Here is a 19,641-nt window from a genome sequence, read left to right as displayed (position 1 = left end):
ATATTAGTCAGTACAGATACGATACACTTTTATTATTGTGAAGAACACCAAGTGTCTCCAGTGCAAAGAGAGGCTGAGTCAACCAGAATAGGGAAGTAGATGTTTAGGGCTTCATTTAAAATGTTCAGGGCTCACTGTCGGCCTTCTTGAGTTCACGGGGGCCTAGGCAGCCACCTATACCTGATGGTACCCTTGTTTGTTTTAACCCATATTTAAGGCAGATATATGATTTATACTATCGATAGGTCTGCCTGATATATCAGCTGTGTTTACCATCAGAAATGTAAATATCTGCCAATACTGATATCTTGCCTTTAAGATCATGCATCTCTATTTCCACTGACTATAGAGCATAAAAAATTAACACAAGATGTTTATCACAGGGCTATCACAGCTAAAGCTAACTTAGCTACACAGTACTTAGCTGCTTTGTGAGCCTAGCTTTGCTTTAGCTACGCAGCTCTGTTATCCATGTAGTTTATGCAGCTGAAGATGCTATTTAAGCTATGCTTGCTGGCTAGGAATGTTCTTACGAAGGATGAGCTTTTTCCTGTAAGCAGACCGTCTACTCTGCTTTGTCAAATGTTTTGTAACAATGAATTGCAGCTAAGGATTTTGACTTAACTTTTGGTATCGTAACCCTTACCCTGGCCCTTCTCTTAACCCTAAACGGAAGTTTAATCCAAGGTTATTTTAAAAATGTTGGCGTGTACTTCTGTTATGAGATAACCAGAAATGAACGGGCTGCAGCCAGACTGTCTTGGGTAGTTACAAAAAACATAAAACAAATTTACAAAAGTGCTGGTAATCTGCTCCATGAATGTGTGCCTCTAATGTCCTTTACCTCTTTTAGTCTATTTCCAGTTCTGTGTCTCTTCTTCTGTACATTGCAGTCTCCATGAGTTACAGTTCAGTCATAACTCATTTAAAAAGTTACATTTGCTGGAAACTTGCCTGATTTCAGCCTGCCTTTTTATGCTGGAAGATCATTTTTGGGCTTTGCCTTTATTAATTAGGACAGCTAGAGAGACAGGAAAGACTCGGTAAAGCTGAAAAGTACTGCAGAGTATGGAGAAATATGTTACATACTGTGTGCATTTCAACAGGCTTGTGCAACTTGTCTGTCCAAAAACCTTCCTCAAACAGGTGATCTATCTCATGTTGGGTGACAAAAAACTTCCAGGTCATTCCTAGGCACCACCTCTTCAATGTTATACTTTATGAATTATTGACAATATTAGAAACAGTTTTAACTCATGTTCCTGACAAACTGTCATATTTTTAGGGTCTTTCACCTCCTTCCTCCGCTTTCAACCCTCTTTCCTGTTCCCTTCTTTTTTCACCCGTATCCCTTTCCTCTTTACCTCGCTTCCTGTGTGGGATTGCTGCTCCTCCACCCTCCTGTCACCCTTTCCTTCTCCATCCCCCATCTCTCTCCACTCTCTGCTCACTGATGTATGCAGCTAGATTTTCATCTGACCCTTCTTTAACACTAACACAGTACAGCGTGACTAACAGAGGGCGAAGCTAGCGTGAAGTCCAGAGCAACAGGTGGAGGGTATAAAATTTTCACTCTGGAGCAGGCCCTCTATTGATGAGTAGTATCAGCACTGGAGTGATAATGGAACCATTCATAAAGATGTTTGTTCTTTAATAAGGAGCCACATTCAATGAGTGATAAAACACAACAGTTGAGTTTTCTTATTAAAGCAGGATGTTATTGAAATAGTTTGAACTTGTTCACACCAGCAGAGGTATACAGAGCCTGGGTGGCCTTGATTAATCCTGAGACCCGTGATCTTTGAGGATGGAGAGAAAGACAGGCAGAGTTCAGGAGAAAATCCACAAGCTAGGTGAGTCACAATAATCCTCCTCGGCTGCTGACAAAAGAAAATCCACAAGTACAGGCAAGGCAGCAGCACACTGACACACATAATACCTCAGCAGGGCAATCAATCTACACCTAATCTATCCAGCTCATTTGTCATGCATCTACTGACTGAAACGGCACAATAAAACTTCAAACAGGAGAGAAAATGGTATTGGGATGAAGTCAGCCGACTCCAGTGTAAAATGAGAGAGGCTTTTTAATGTTTTGCCAGAAGACCTGAGGTTATAATGTTCCTCCATTCCAACACAATGACTGCCTGTCTGCGTTGTAGCTCACTGTCACCTACCCCCACATGGATTGGCTTTAAGATCTCGCAGTTTGTGAGTAATCAAGTGTGTGTGTTGGAGATTGCTGAATGCATGCAAACCTACTGAGGCCTCATTAACCCATCACCTCAGTGCCAAGCCTCCTTTCACTCAAATCAGGCTGATATTGTCCTTTCTGGCAAACTAACATGGTTGACATTGTAGCTTAACAAAAGTTGTGAATTCTTGCATCCATGCCTCGCAGCTATCTGACTTCATTAAACCTGGTTTTCTTCGGTGAAACAAAAGGAGAAGTAAAGTTTCTAAAAAGTGAGTCTGTGTAGGAGTAATTGGCAGCAGATCCTCCCACAGTTCAGTTTTTCCTTAATCTTCTTTTACAAAAACTTGTTGCTGTTGCAGATTTTTGCTTCTCCCTCCTTTCTGAAAGCGCTGCAATGGCAGCGGAGGCCCGCATTTTTTACGCAAATGAGACACAGGAGAAGTTGGAAAAGAGAGAAAAAGAAAGAGTTAATGAATAGGTGAATGAGTGAGTGAGTTTTGTGTGTGTCAGACAGTCTGACAGCAGACAGGTTGGCTCTTTAGCATCTCAAAGCATCTGGCCTCAATTCAGATGAGAGAGGCTGCTGGAGAGTGGGGTGACCGAAGACTGGGTTTCTTTCCATCTCACACACACTCACATAGTGCACACACACATCTAACTGTCAAGAAACTCCCAGTGGGGGTTGACAGCGAGAGCAGCCAGCAATCTATTGAAATTAGATTACATGAAAGTAGCGACACAGCCTTGTGAAAACACTGTGGTGATTTGGGGACACAATCTGTCAATCACATACTTATTTATGGGCCCCACTTTAAGCAGCGAGTTTCTGCTTCGAGAGCATCTGCACCTATACTGATTGAGGTTGTCTGGGTGAAGTCTTTGTCTGTGTAAGGAGAAAATATGCTGCAAAGTAAAAAACACCTAAGAATAAAACTGAGAAATCAACTGAGTAGAGTTATACTTTGGCATACCTGAGTGAAAAAGTACAGGTTCCCAACCAAGGGTCAGACATAATATGTAATGAAAGTTGAACTACTGGCTACTAGTTATAGTTATTCAGCTCTGTTTGAGTTATGCATGGGTTGTAATATTCACGCAAAGGATGGAGCAGGCATTACTTTTAAGAAATCACACTTAACCGGTGTATTGTGAATGGAAACCGTACAGCAATGGTCATAAAACATAGGAAACACAATGGCAACGTGGCTTGTCAACAGATTTATCATTGAAAAGGCATACATTAGGGGGACAAAGTTATCTGTGATTAGGCTATAAACTTTGAGGCTTACTTGGGCAGTCAGCTGATAGAAAAGCTTTGTTTTAGCAGACCAACTCTTTGTATAAATAGAACAATATCCCCTCAATACAAAATGTGTCAGGTCATCAACTTGCCTGTTTCTTTCGTGGCTCTACAGAGAAACAATGACTCATTTTCTTTTGATTTATGTTATCCAAATCTTCTGACTACATACTGATAGAAGATAAAACAAGACGTAAGTGTGTTCCTTGGCAACACTCAAATGTACATGTGAACCAGCATGCTAAAACAGGGTGTAGCTACGACTGTTCCTCAGTCCACTTGGTGAAAAGTTGAGCCTGGGAGTCTGTTGTAGCTAAGTCCAATGTAGACGATAAGACTGACTTCATACACCCAGCTGGTGCTCTCAGCATCTGTTGTTCATTGGAAGGCTCTAACAGGCAAGTCTAATATCCCAGGTGCCTTCTATTGCATGCCAAATGCCATGAAAAGAAGGCAGAGATGGACCACAATCATACATCAGAAGATCTGGCAACTATCAAACTTTACACAACTGTGTAGTGCACATTTGGTTCAAGGAAAGTTTGGAAAGCTTGAAATGTCAATTAGAAAGCAGCAAATTATATTTCTCAATTATATTAGATATAAAACAGCACACTTCACCATCTGCAACAGAAGCACTAAATGGGCTGAAGCTAAAGCTAGCTAATGCTGTTGTTAGGGTACAGTTCAAAACATGACCTCGTTTACTGGTTACTTTCAACTGAATGAGCAAAAAAGGCAGTACAATAAAACAAAGAGAACCAGATGGCTTTTTACATCTAAATGTTATACTAAAACAAGCATGTTAATTAACTCATTGTTAATAGTTTATAATTAACTCAATTAACTCAAAGTAAGTCACTCAAAACTACAACTTTTCTGTGAAATATTGTAAATATTGTCTATGTCATTGAACTGAAGAGGACAGAGGTCATAATTTAAATGTTCATTAGGGATACGTGCAGTTACCCAGCTAGATGTGAAATTTGTACATCAAATTAGCCGGTGGAAGATTTATGAGTGGGCCAAACTAAATACCTATGATTTTTCCTAAACACGGGCCTTTTAAAACTTCAATAATCCTCCCGCCACTAGTAGCTGCTGTAGCTTTGGTTACTGGCTACCTCCTTCCTGCCAGAGCTTTCCCCCGGTACTTCACCAGACAAAAAGTAGTTAGCATGTCTTAGGAACAGCATGTTATGACAGTTTTTTTAAACAAGAAAACAGAAATCAAGTTATACTCATAACTACTCAACTGAAGTGACGAGTAACTACATTAAGCATGATATCAATCTAAAGGAACGTAGGCTGGCTGAGCTAACTGCTAACTTTAGCTATGCTTGACTCAGGATACTGGGCTCATATTATATACCCACTGAAACAATGACTGTGTGATGAATTCGACTGTTTTCTAAGTATTTTCTCCTCTTTAGACTAGCAGGTCAAAAACAATGTGAATAGGCATTTAGCTGAATAGAGAAATAGACCTGCTTTTCACACATTTCTTTTCTGAAGGAACAGAGCTATGGCAAACAGGAAGTTAGCATGGCTTAGAACAAGTAAGCTAGCAGCTAGCATGCTCCATAGGCTGGGACAAGGAAACAAGGGAGAATCAGACACAATCATCCGTCTAAAAGTAAGACAAAGGCATCAACAAGAATGTAAAAAGCTAATTCAATGTGTTCTATAATGTTCTGTGTGTGGAAATGTGTAAAATTTTAGACAGCTTCCTGAAGAAGAGTTGAGTCAGGAAGTACTGGATCCATTTAGCGCTACCATTAAGTAAACACTTATCTTTATCTTAACACTAGGGACAAATTCAGTTTGTATATTTTCAGACAACACTGATGCTAAAAGTGCTGAAACTCAGCTCAGGAGGAAATTGAGGTAACAGTATGTTAAAAAAAAGGAAGATGGCTGACATTCCCAGTCTGCTGTGAATGTTGGATTTTCCAGGAGTATTTCCAGCCACTGACAGTTATCCAGCGGCGGTCAGTGGTCAGACCCGCAGACACTGGAAATACCAAGAATGCCAGTGGTAGAGACGTGAGGATTAGCCTGGCCAGTGGAACACTGTTTGTCAGGATCAATTCTCATTTCAGACTTAACTCTTCGACACTGACTTGCAACAGTCATTTGTGTGGCAGCTTTGATGTTTTATCAGGATGTCTGTCTTCAGCGTGATGTTTATTTAAAGTACATCTTGGAAAATGCAGGTGCTTTCACTGCCCTGACTTCTCATTGTCCCAAACACGGAGAGAGGAGTCACGTTTTCCCTCCTAAACTTCCCTTCCTCCCCCCCTGCTGCTTTGGCTGTGGAGGGCTATTGTTTCAGTCTAACAGAGGGCAGACAGCACAGAGAAGAGGCCTGTTATCTCGCAATGAAAGCAACAACACTTCTGACTGACAATGTGACCCACAAAGTGCAGGAGAACGAGGAGGGGGCAGTGACAGGAGTGTTGATTATGGGAGAGCTGTTTTACTTTCTTCACTTCAGGCTTCAATGAGGAAAAGTAGGCCAAGATATCTAAAATTTCTCCGCAAAGGTGTCAAAGCTTTATTTTTGAAATCACTGATCAAAGCCGAGGCAGAAAATAACGCACACAATGCCGCCCACACACCCCGTGCTACTAAAAACAGCCAGGCAAATGAGTCCCACAGCAGCTATTACATAAGCAGTTACGCCTTAGTTTTAACTGTGCCAGCCTCGATGTATAATATATAATTCACTTACATTCACTGGAAAAAGTATCTCACATGGTAAAGAAGCACGTGTGTTTGGACTAACTGTCAAAGCTGTTAAGTTTAAGGAAAGATGGCGTGAAAAGGACACATAGGCATGGAAAACTGCAAAGAAGCCACGCCGACTTAATTTTTGCTGTCTCTCACTTTTCCTCTGTTCCAGCCTGTCACGCTTATTCAGTGTTAATTTAACGCTTCTTATCTAAAGGCTTTACATAAATACCTGCCAAGATTTTAGCTCGACAGCATCTCTGAAAGAATAGAGATGAGGATAGTTTCATATCTTTAACAAGCATGTTTTAAGTTGCCTAGCTGGCAAGGTATGAAGAAATAATGGTGCAAAAAATAAATAAACTGACCAACTCTAATGCACTGGTTCCCAACCTGCAGTCCAGGCTCATAAAAAGGTCTTTTGGTAGTGACAAATGTGTATGGACCTGTATTATTGGGATTCTGTGTCTGATAGCAATGCATCATTTTTTTTCTCAGGGTGGTCCTGGGGAGGCACACCATTAATAGGGGGTGCTCAAAGGAAAAAGGTTGCTTTGTTAAAGCGCCACAATAAAGTGCACGCTCTAAAATTTTGTATATAAGGCAAAGCTTTAGTGCTACCCTTATTGTGTTGTACGTGCTCAGAGACGCTGAGCCATTATAAAGTTATATGGGGAAAAGGTTGCTAATGGCACAACATAAAGATTAACTTAGAAGTACGCTGCAGTTTTTATGATGCACAAACTTTCCAGAGATCAGGAAACAATCCCACCTTTGTATGACTTAAAATTGAATGATGATAAATGCTGTGTAATAACCTGTGCAGGATGCAGGAGGAATTGGACAGACCTGTTGTGGGTTTGAATGGACGGCACACACACTGCGGGAGTGAGCAGAAATGGTCAGAAATGTGGAAGTGGGAAAAAGCACCCCATGCATAGCTCTAGTCTTTATCAATTCAGGATCACAATGTCACTTAAATGTCGTGTCTAGGCAGCTGTCTGCCAAAATATAAAGCTGCAGCTCTTGTTAATGGCTGCTACCGTAATACTCTACTACCTGTACGTAAACAAGCACAGTGAACAGCTAACATTGTGAGCAGTGCAGCTTGGCAGTAATTTGATCTAGAAAGTTGAGATAAAGTTGTATGCTGACCTGCAAGAGGGATCCCGGTGCTAGCACTGTGAACATAAGCTACACTCAGGAAACTGATGTGACATCTTTTACTTGCACGTGTGATCCTGTGATCATGTATTGAGCTGTACTTAATAAATTGAGCTCAACTTCGACAGCTTTAGAAGTATTCTCTTCACTTTACTCTGTAGAAAAGACACTGGTTGCTCTCGTTGTTTGAACTTAAAAGTTTTCAGGCTGCCTTAAAAATTCAAGATGAAAAGTTGACATAACTCACACTGTAAGAATCGAGAGACTTGAAAATACTCAAAATATTTGTCATAACGATTATGCTGAAGTTTTGAAGTAGTGGAAACATATTTCCTTAAAGATGACTCAAGTTAATAAATAATTTACATGTTTGAAATATTTTAAATGGGTGATAAACTTTATAATGGTTTCATTGAAAGCCATATCAAACCAAGTGCCTTACTAGTTTTGAACTGGGAAAGGAAGAAGAAAATCAGGAAATAAAAGGAGAAAGAAGGCTATTGAAAGTCTCATTACCTTGTGTTTGTAGCTACTTTACAATATTTATTACTGTACTTAAACACACCATAGGCACACAGAGAGCATGACTCAGTGCAGCTTGAAAGTGTTACATATAACCTGCTGAAACACGTGACTCATATACCTCATCTGTTTGCTTAGAACACATGAGGTAACCCATCGTCTCCATCTATATGCCCTTACTCCCACTCCTGTCCACCACAAATGTCAGGTTTAACTTTACATCAACATTTGCGTAAAGTTGACACCTGCCTGTTTACAGCCGCAGTGTTTATAGAGTCAAACGTCACCCCTTCTAGCTCTGCCAAAACCCAGACGCTGTAATTACAGTCTTCATCCAAACGTGCGTTCATCAAAACCTCAACACGACACCCTAAGATCAACAGATACTACAAAGAGTGAAGTGAATGTAACCGCTCTGACTATAAACATATCTGCTGACACATTACAAACTTGAGAAACTGTAATATGCGGCCAGGGGCACGCAAGGAGTCCTGTAATTACACATGTAGGGAAGACAGAAGAGAAACAACAGCAGCCTGTGTCTCTGAAAATGCTCGATCATCAAAAGAAACACAAAGATACTCTTTGAGTTATCTGGATAAAAACATGTTAGGGTCAAACTTTGAAGATGCAGCCTGATGGTCTGCTGGAAACATATCTGCTGCCTCATGCTCTTTCTTATCTTCAGTGTCAGTGTGTACAGACAGATTGAATAACACCCTCCTCCTGCTTCTCCTTCTTCTTTCCCCTCCAGGCCTACAGTCCAAAGAATAGAACAGATTTTCTAAAGGCTAAAATTTCAAATCAATACCCCCAACAGACAGGAATGAGCAGATTACCCGGGATCAGGATTAGAAAATCTGGGCTCTCACACACCACCAAAAAGTCATCATCCCACCTCCCAAAATACAAGAAAGGGGGTGTGTTTAAGTCTGCCCATGCAGGCAAAACATCTGTAGCATTACTTAGAGCCAAAACGTCAAGCTAATGCTAGTAAGCTCAGTTTGAATCATACCACTGTCCACTTCACTGATTCTTTATTAAGTGATACAACACAAACATTAAACAAGAGGATACACAAGACTGGAAATGTTTTGTACCAGAATTGTACTTAAGTGATACAATATGATCATGGAATAGTATCATATCTAGTGTTGTGTTGGTATTAAATACAATATAATACAAAACAAAATGATATAATGCAAAACGATAGGATATCGTCCAGTACAACAAAAAACAATATGAAACAGAACATGATTAAACCAGCAATACAATAAAAAAGGTTAATCAAAAGTTACAATACAGTAAGATAAGACTACAGTTCTACATGATACTGCACGTTACAATATAATATGATGCGATACGATATGATATGATACATGATACGATACAATACGTTACGATGCAACATGACACGACACAATATGATACAACATATGATATGATATGATACGATAAATGATACGATAAGATATGATAGTACACGATTCGATATGATTCAATATGATACGAAATGATACGATAGTTCATGACACGATATGATACAGTACGACATGACACGATATGATACGATAGTACATGATATGATGGTACATGATATGATACAGTACGACATGACATACTTTTAAGTATGATACTTTTAAGAGAAAGCAAGTGTTTTAAAAGTCAGCAGTTCAATAAGAGCCTTCTTGGTATGGTAAAAGATTCAGAAATAAGATAAGTAGAAGAAACAGGTGTAAATTCTTCACATAACGTATTTCAAGCCTTCCTTTGGAGTGACAGGAAAGTTGGGGTGGGAGGTATGAAATTAAGCACCAAAATTTGTATTGTGATTTAGTACGGTAGGTATCGGATGTGTTGGTACCAGTACTTTGTTGTTACCGGATTAAGATACAACCCCCTGTATACAATTTGATACCATGCGATACGATATTTCAAGATACAATATGCTATGATACAATACAGTAAGATACTACAAAACACAATACGATATTTCACAATACAATATGTCACTATCAGATATAATATGATACAATACTACACAATACGATACAATGCATTACAATACAATGCAAAATGATACTACTAGATAGTAGTGAAACATATCTGTTTGACCATGGTAAGAAATTTTTTGCACACTGTTTATATATATATATATATATATATATATATATATATAAAAAGTAAAGTAAAGTTTATGCCACACCTGCCCTAAATTAACAGCATTGGTAATTACCAAAATAATTTTTATGATTCTGCAACGGTTAATACACCAAGATGTAGAAGCTCTTTCAGGGAAATGATATTTTTAATGCTAAAATATAATTATCATTGTTATCCATGAATTTTCAAATTTACTGATTTACAAAAAAACTGAAAAAATAGTAAAGCACATAATTATTTCTTGATTAATATGTCAAATTAAAGTTATTTACTTGCATTCCTGAACAGAAAAATTAGTTTTAGTGGTTGAATGTTATGCTTGATTAATTTCTGACTTCTCAGAGAAGCCCAGTGAGCCAGCTCAAATTTGAGTATAAAAAGGTGAATTCAGTTTGAAATCCCTCATTCCTGTTCAAAACGGTAAAATGTGGAGAGCTCACTGAAAATGAAAGAGTCTTCATTAAAGCACTTCATGATGCCGGATGGTCTCTGAGACAAATATGAAAAGACATAAAGTGTTCTCACAGTGTGGTCAAGTATGCTTTGGAGTCAATTGCCGAGACTGGTACTTACAAAATGCGCCAAGGAAGAGGCAGGAAACCAAAGTTAACTGAAGCAGATGTCAGACACCTCAAGAATTGAAGTACTAGAGACAGAAGGAAGACCACTGATGATCTTCAGGTAGAGATGAATGCTTCTAGATCAGAGTCTGAGAAAGTCTCCAGAATGACCATAAACAGACGACTGACGGAACAAAGCTTAAAGGGAAGAATAGCTGCTAAGAAGCCATTATTGAGGCCTGCAAACATCCAGAAATGCCTCAGATTTGCCAGGGAGCACAAACACTGGACTGTTGATGACTGGAAGAAGGTACTCTGGATGGATGAGTCCAAGTTTGAACTCTTCGGTAAGCATCATCGTGTTTATGTCCGCATAAAAGCTGGAGAACGTTTTGATGCCAGATGCATTGCACCCACAGTGAAACACAGTGGAGATTCCATTATGGTTTGGCGTTCCATTTGTGGATACAGCGTGGGCAAATTAGTGAAAATCGACGGTATCATGAACAAGAACTCCTACCACAACATCTTAGTGCATCATGGAATCCCTTCTGGACTGAATCTGATTGGTCGTGGGTTCATATACCAACAAGACAATGACCCAATGCATACTTCAAAGCTGTGCAGAGACTGTCTGACCAAGAAAAGGAATCTGGAGTACTGGAACTGATGGACTGGCCAAGTCAAAGTCTGGATTTGAATTCCGTTGAACAAATTTGGGATTTAGTAGATTCAAAGATTGATGGCACAAAAGTGTCATCTAAAGCAAGTCTGTGGGAACAGCTAGAAACTATTTGGAACTCAATAACAAAAGAGACTGTGGAAACATACATAAAAACAATGCCAGCAAGAATGCAAGCTGTTATCAAGGCCAAAGGAGGCCATACAAAATATTAAGTTTTTTTGTTATTATGTGTGAAAAAGGACTATTTAGTTGTTTCAGTTTGTTATTTGCCAAATAAATAATAATAACATTTATTAGACAGGTGGTCTAATAAATTTAAGCACTGTATATATATTCAAAACATTTGGAAAAGTGGGTGGAACGCTTTTTTTCACATGTTGGTAACATATTTGTGCATTTTCAACAGTGCTCTCTCACTGAAGATCATGAAGTTTCTATTCCTTTTGATACCACAGATCATTAAATAATTTGACCATTTTTAAGCACTTTGTATTTAAGAGGAAAGAAATTTTGAAAACCTCAGTATATAGCGATGTTGCTGATGTTTTTTGTACAATTTAGACCATGTGTTGGAACTTTTTCTGCAATTTTCGATTATTAAATGACTAAATTAAAATGAATAATTATTGGCTATCCAGGTCTAGGACTTTTATTTTATTGCAATGGTATCAACCAAGTTTAAATATGGTTTTATTTGAACTAAAATCAAGTTAAAGTTTCTTTTTTTTAAATGGTTATTGGTATTATGATGATTTGTTACTTCTTTATAGCAAAAATACCCATCTTTCGCCATTTAGCTTATAAACCATTGAGATATGATTTTTGGTCCTTATCACCCAGCCCTACTCCACTTTAATATTCAAAAACAATAAAAGAAATCATAAATTCACACATAAACAGAGGAGAGCAGACCTCTGAAAACTACAAATAACATATTGCACATTACTCAAGTTGCACAAGATTAGCACAAAACACAACATACTCGGTTAAAAAGTTAAGAATTCCATGACACTTTTACCATCCATATAGGAGTTTATCCACATTTTAGAAGCCCTAACCACCCTCTTCTGCACTAACTTGCATTCCTAAACTTGTTTCCAGTCCTGTTAAAATCACTGTTTCCATGTGAACAGGCCCGCCAAACAACTTTTGTCTTCAACTCTTTCCGTTACACACCTTCCATTATTGGCATTTCCGCAGCTGACACCCTTTTAAGTGGCTTCACACTGATTCAATGAAAAGTTTCCTACAGCAAATTCATGCAAAGGCAGCCAAAGTGGGATAAAGAGCAGTGTAAAGAGAGCCAAAGCTTTAACATACACTCCTATTTCACGCAAGCTTCTGCAGACACATGCACAAACACACACTCACCCCAATGAGAGCCCTGCATCGCTGCCTCCACTTGTCTCTGTCTCTCGGGGAAAAATAAGTAAAAACCACTCCAGTGTCTGCCTCGCCTTCGTTTTCCCAGAGTCTACCTTGTCCACCTTCCTGCTGTTAACTCCACGCTGCAGCACGACTTCATATCCTGACACTCTCAAATGGAAGCCCCCTTATTTTTCTTTCCTCCTCCTCTCTCTTCTCACTTCACTCCACTGTTCCTCTTCTCAGCTTTCCTATCCTGCTGTCTGCCTTAGCACCGCCTTCCCCTCCTCCTCCTTATTCCTCCCTCCCCTCTCTCACTTTTGTCTGCCAGCCCCCCTGCTTCTAGTTTCCCTCTTTTAACACACTACTCTCCTCTCCTCCCCCCTTCCCTTTTAAGCTTCATCCTTCCCCTTTCCTCTCTTCACCCATATTCTCTGCATCAACTCAATCCTGCACCAGTTTGAACATCTTTTTCTTTCACTATTTCTGGGGGTGTTTGTAAAAGCAGAACGGCCCAAATTCATTTGGGGAACACCTCGTCTAACTCCCAAATTTAAGCATTTGTCCTCAGGCTTAATAACACTACAGTTACACTAAATTATGCAATTATCAAACAACGACGACTACATCAAGAGCTGCAGCCGCCTCAGAGAAAGGGGAGCCGGTTCATTCAGATGGGGGGAGTTACATAACATGTTTCTGCTCCTCTTTGCTCACTCCACATGCACTCCTGTGCACATGAAGGTGAGCAGGTAACAAAGCCGGACTGAATGAGGGGAGAGTCAAAACACTGTGGTTTGGAGGAAGCTTTTCTTTTATTTGAGTGATGTGGGGAAGCTGTTTGTCTGAGAGGCTGACATTAACAAAATAGCTTGAATACTGGTTTTATCTGCTTTCCAATCTTGTGACATGATCTCATATGAAGTCATGATTACACCTTCCTTAAAAACTTTCAGGTAAAAACATGAGGTCGAATTTCCATACAGAGCTTGCAAACACTGACCCTGAAAATTTTCTGGATGGGCTGCAGACATGAACACTACAGGGCAAAATATTTCCCCTGACTTTACACTGAGTGTACTGTGCCAACCTCTTAGTACATTTTCTGCACGAAGAAAAGGTGAGCCATAGTGTGAATGCAGCAGTTAATAAAAAGGAACAACCTCTGCATGGGAATGTGAGAGTGGCGACATCTACACTTTGCTATAGATTCACTGCAACAAACAACCGTAGTGATCTCTGTCCACATAATGAAACTGCTTTACTGTGTTTTCTTTTCACCTGTATGCTCTTCTCCACTCTGTTGCTGATGGTGCCAATATGCAAAACCTCATTAAACATTTCCATTAAAAAGGACTAGAATAGTAAAAGAAAAAAAATGTTGTATGGCACTGGACTTTGCTGCTTCATCCACTATTGCCTTGTTGTTCTTTTAAAGTCATGTCCCTCTAGACCACGGGTGTCCAAACTTTTTCCACAGAGGGCCACAAAGAAATGTATTAGCATGGTGGGGCCACTTTCATATTCCATGCCATGAGGGTTTTAAAGTTAGTAAGACTAATCCAATGTAAGTTAATACATGCTTAGTGATTGAGTATGCCTAATTGGCTAGTTTATGGCTGACAGGGCAAATAGCCATTTTCAGGATTTTTTGGGGGGCAATCAGATTTCAGGGGGCACCGTTTAGCCCTTGCTACCACTGGCTCTGCCCCTGAAAAGTTACTGGTGCTGCTATTTGCTATGATAATCCATCAGGATGTTATTAATCAAGATTTCAGATTTAACATGGTAGCAATGCCTTGTGCTGAAACCAAAAAAGTACACTAGAGTTAAGCACAAGCTTCATGTTTTAACGTGGGCCATATTTCATTTTATCTCTAGAATTTGCTGCGGGCCATTTAAAAGCGGGTTGCGGGCTGCATTTGGCCCCTGGGCCATAGTTTGGACACCCCTGCTTTAGACCATATACTTTGTTTCACCTTGAGTATATGTACAAACATCCTTGTAAATTTATTTCCCTTCATGTGACGTATGTTACTGGAGGAAACCTCTAGAGGGCACACTAGAAAGCTCAGTTTAAACAGCTGGTGTGTGAGATGTAAACTATAAACATGGCATCTGTGAATAGGATAATTCTGAGCTCAAAACTAACATAATAAACATCAATCATCAATAGCAACAACAAGCTGCTCCATGACCGGTGGTCTGAGCACACTGTTTGTTAAATATTTTCCTCTGTATGGACATAACAACCTTTGTGTTTGTTTAATTAGTGAATGAATTTACTGGTGATTTTCAGGCAGATGTGTTTGTAGATGTCATTACAGCAGCTATTAGAAAAAAACAGTACTTGCAAATCACCCTCTGTTTAGTTCCCATTGTATGTCAAAATATACAGCCTGACATGTTAAATAGAGCGCTTCGCCATTGCATGGAACATATATTTCACATTAACCTGGGAAAACTCCCATATGGTGTTTGGGGAAGGCAGAACTTTTCAAAAACATCTTGGAAGTGACTGGACAAACATTCTGTCTGTCACATTCATTATGGGTCAATCAGAGCGAAAAAAAAAGCATAATGGCATAGAGGACAGCCACAGTAATAACATTAGCTCAGCAGGCAGGCGTTGTCAGTGGCGCTCGTTGATGGATCAAACTCGTGCTGAGGCCGGATGGGAGAAGTGCAGAAGTATCATCTACAACTAGAAAAGCTTTCAGTGGGGTTCTTAGTTCTTCCATTAAAAAAGAAATGTGGCCCAGTTCTGATAAAACTGCCATCATGCTATAGCTACATCTGAGCTAATCTTTGCAGCTGCAGCAGCCACTGTATACACCAGCTTACAGTACAACTAAACCCGCCTGTAACCACGGCCTCGTTCTCCTCAAATGACACTAATTGGTCTGGTCTGTTTTCAGACCTTGCACAGTTGTTTCAGATTAAAGCTTTGCAAGATGGATCTGCCTGATGGAATCTGGCCGATCCATCTGCTTTGCATGTTACAAAATATACTCATCAGATTGTATTCTATGGAGAAAAAAACAAAACAAAACAAAACAAAACAAATGCAGCTATGGATGCACTTGACTCTGGTATTTAACATCGACGTCTAAAACAGACTATCTGTCCAAGCTACTTTGACAGACGTTGAATTACATTGACAATAATACATTGTAAAGATCTAATTAGGCCTAATTACAGACTAGGTTTGTTCTTATATCTTTAAAACTTTCTCTCATTATTATTCCTGCTGCTCTGCACACTCCCCTCTATCTCAACACCGCCGCATCACACATGTGCATACTCCATCTCATTTTTGCACTGTATTAATTTTTGAGGATGTGCACAACCGATGCGCTGATCTGACACCAGGGGTGCAATGGCAGCCATCATACCCTCAAGTAGGCAGGGTTCACACGGTTAACAGCGAGTTTAACTCCAGTCTACCTCAAGCCTTAGACTGGTATTCTTAAGAATGACAGTGGAACATTGTTTTGGCTCTGTTGTGGAAATGCAAAGTGAAAGAGCTTGAAGTGATGTTTTGTTTTGCCAAGGCAACAGTCAAAATCCCAAGGACACAACTCCCTAAATTCTGTAAAAATAACTAAAAAAGCAATACAATAAATCATTCCTCAGCTGTCTGAAACATAAAAATAGCCAGAAAGCTTCTGCACTCTCCAGTCTGAAATAACTCAACAACAATTGAAACCATTTTTATGGTCTTTTGTAAAGGTATCCTTGGTACCTAGAGGTCACATCCTAATGACTTGTGTGACCCTGAATGTTCCTATGGGACACATATGAGGCTGAGATTTCAAGAAAACTTTGAGTTGTTTTTGATGTTTGATATGAAGTCTAATCCTTTTCTTGGGTTGATAATTTTGTGACTGTATACCTAAAATTATCACCGCATTAATATCAATGTGAACTCTGCTTTGTCTTGAGTGCTATCTAGCTTTCATAGGCACAAGCAGTCAGTTTGTCATTGGGCTAATTAATTCACTAACTGTTTTGTTTCTCTGCGTTTTGGCTTCAACACTAACAACTCTTGGTTTATTGTTGTCTGCTTCCATGGAAAACCAGTAGGAGGACTGAGTAATGCTGGGGGAGAATAGTGTGAGTGTTAGTGTGTGTTTCCTCTCTCTCTTTTTACTGGAACTTCCCTGTACCTCCCTCTGAGTCCCACGGCCGTACAACAAGTGAGAAGAGAGTTCACTTCTGCGCTCTGACTTGGCACTTTACTGCCATTAACACAGCCGGCCTTTCCACGCTGCAACACAACACCAGAAAGCTTTTGAGCCTTTTATGTGTGTGTGACAGTGAGTGTGTGTGTGAGTCAGCAAAAGTTTCTATTTAAGCCTCAAAAAGGTAATAATAACTTCAGAACTAAGAGCATTCCTTCAGTGTTACATGTTTAACCTTCTCATGAGTCAGAGCAGAGCAGACGGCCGACTGTGATATTAAAAACAGAGTAGGAAAGATTAACAAAGAGGTTTTAGCTGTCTGATACAACTTTAATAGAAGTTTTAAAAAGTGTCAAATACTTTTTGCCACTAGGTGGCAGCACACAAGCTACACACAACATTTACACGATGCCATTAGAGGTTTTTGTCGCCTTTACATGAGTATAAGGCGCAAAATTAGCCCCTTTTACACTGGCACTGCACTCAGAAAATTTCCCACTTCAGTTAGAGTGGGTACATGCGAAACCACAAACAGCTTCATCTTTTCATTCAGACTTATGCAGTTTGCTTGCTAGCCCCTGTTAATGACAGCTCCTGAGCAAAGCGTCACTGTTTAATACTCGTTGCTGCTGGCCTAAGTGCCAAGATCATGTTTTCTACTATTTTCTTTGTACTGTTCAAACATAGGGACATATTTTGAATCAAGATTTGCACATAAATAATCAGTATGTTTTTATTTAAAGTGAAGTTGCAGTTAAAGCATGATTAGGCCATTTGGGCTAACTGATTTAAAGGGATATTTCAGTATTTTTCTAGTTGGGATGTATAGGTTCCCTAGCAGCAACAGTGGCATTAGCCTCCAGTGATTTTAGTGAGCATTGCTCCTTTAAGAAGGACTCTAGGAAGCTAGGCTATACAGTATAACAGATGGGTACAGTTTCTCTGCAGAATTTAGCAAGTTTTTGGTAAAAGCGAGCCACAAAACAATGTTGTATGAAAAGAACGCACTATTGAAAACTTTTGAACATTTTATTTTTTACCAAGACTGCCTTTGTGTTTTTGTCACTATTTTCCAATGCAGGCTTTGGCTACCAGTAACGTGCTTTTGCATTGCAAAACGCAGTAATAAATCAATTAGGGGCGTGTTTTGGCCACCTTGTTATTTTGTGGTTTCTACCATCTCCTCAGAAGTCAAACAGCTTCTTTACCTGCTTAATACTCAACTATTGTGTGTTTGTATTAGGCCTGTATATTATGAGAAAATCATAGAATGAGTTATTATGCAGTGCAGTGATTCACTACTGATATCAAGTGTAATAATATTAAGGAGTCAATGTTAGTTACAGCTAACAGCTTCTGTCTATCTGCTGTTCTGCATGTTTTACACAATAGCATACAGCAAAATGGTGTAAAAGCATGACTGTAACACTCAGCGTCCATCCATCAGGTAAAATGTACGCATGATGAGTGAGAAGGCATTGCCCGTCTAATTCATTTGTACTGTAATATTTTAGACATTTGCATTTTGTAGTTTGTAGACATTAGTTTGTGGTACTTGCTTTTATTTTGATAATAAACACTGTGATTTATTGTGCAGCTATGGTTTCCACAACTAGGAAATGTTCAAAAAACAGTATTTTGTGCTTTAATTTATTGCCCTCTTAGTGTCTTATAGTGTACTTTGATTTCTTTGATCATGCACAATTTAGTAAATCTCTGACGGACTATGAAGTACAATCTGAAGGACTGAGCCATTAAAAACCAGCTTCCTGCTAAAAGCAACGCTGATGAGACTGACTCCTTTGTATTTTGAAAGTGACCTTGCCTAAGCAGGCAGTGAGTATCGATGTGGGACGTCTCATGAATGAGGGGGACAGCTGGGCTGGGACAGGTGGAGCTTGACTGGAGGAAAGAAGGAGAGTGAGGGAGACAGCAGAGGATCTGTAATAGAGACGATGGAAAGAAGAGAGGAAGACAGCTGCTGCTGTGTTGACCACATATTATTATCACCAGACATATCTTACAAAGCACTGCCCTTTACTGCGAGGACTGAGCTGATAGAAATGATAAGGAGCTAGTACCAGGGTATGGTGGCTGCTCATGGCCAAAAAGGAAACACACTAAAACTAAGGCATCTATAAAAGTAGCTTCATTGTGTGTGTTGACACATCCGAGTTTATACCAAATAACACAATAAACGTCTTAATCTGAGATCACAAACTAGCTTAATCCAGGAGCAAAGGTTGTCATGTAGTTTCTGTGAATTTTCTTGATACTAAGTCCAATTTTGACATGGTTTACAAAAACTCAGAAGTTAATTTATTATCCTACTTTTAAAAAAGCACATAACAGAGTGTTGTTTACACCCTGTGTAAGTATTCTCTTCAGTCTGAGAATTGACAGCAGGTGTTGAGTGTTGACTAGAATTGTCTATTTGTGGCTTTCAAGCTTAGTGCCAAAAAGTCATGATTTATTTTCCAACACAACAGAGCTGTCATGTAGCATTGCATTATAGCTCTGAAAACAAACAGCATGTGTTTGCTAACGTCACTATGATGCACAGAGTCAGGCAGATAGAAATCAAAATGGCCTTTGCCACAACTATGTCCTGTTGGGAAGAGATGACCTAACAGCAAGTTTAATGTTTCTGTAACATTTGTTTTTTATTATTTTTGTGACTTTTAAAGCTCCTATGAGTTTTTAGCTGGTTAGAAAAAATAGACGAAAAACAATATTGATGTAAATGAACAACAAAAGCATAAGAGACC

At 39.4% G+C, this 19,641-nt stretch overlaps 1 protein-coding gene across 2 annotated transcripts in view; it reads right to left on the bottom strand.

Moving 5' to 3' along the window:
- The window catches only part of lzts2a (leucine zipper, putative tumor suppressor 2a), an 83,390-nt gene that overhangs the window by 21,560 nt on the left and 42,189 nt on the right, over positions 1-19,641 (bottom strand). The window contains exon 1 of one of the 2 annotated variants that reach the window (XM_041789317.1): positions 12,696-12,909. The exons of the other annotated variant lie outside the window; for it this stretch is intronic. The gene's annotated coding sequence lies outside the window, so the exon portion shown is untranslated. Of the gene's footprint in view, positions 1-12,695; positions 12,910-19,641 lie in introns of those variants that run through there. 2 annotated transcript variants of the gene reach the window in all.

This window comes from Cheilinus undulatus, linkage group 6 (assembly GCF_018320785.1).
Source record: "Cheilinus undulatus linkage group 6, ASM1832078v1, whole genome shotgun sequence".
Classification (NCBI taxonomy): domain Eukaryota; kingdom Metazoa; phylum Chordata; class Actinopteri; order Labriformes; family Labridae; genus Cheilinus; species Cheilinus undulatus.
This window is presented reverse-complemented; position numbering and strand designations above follow the sequence as displayed.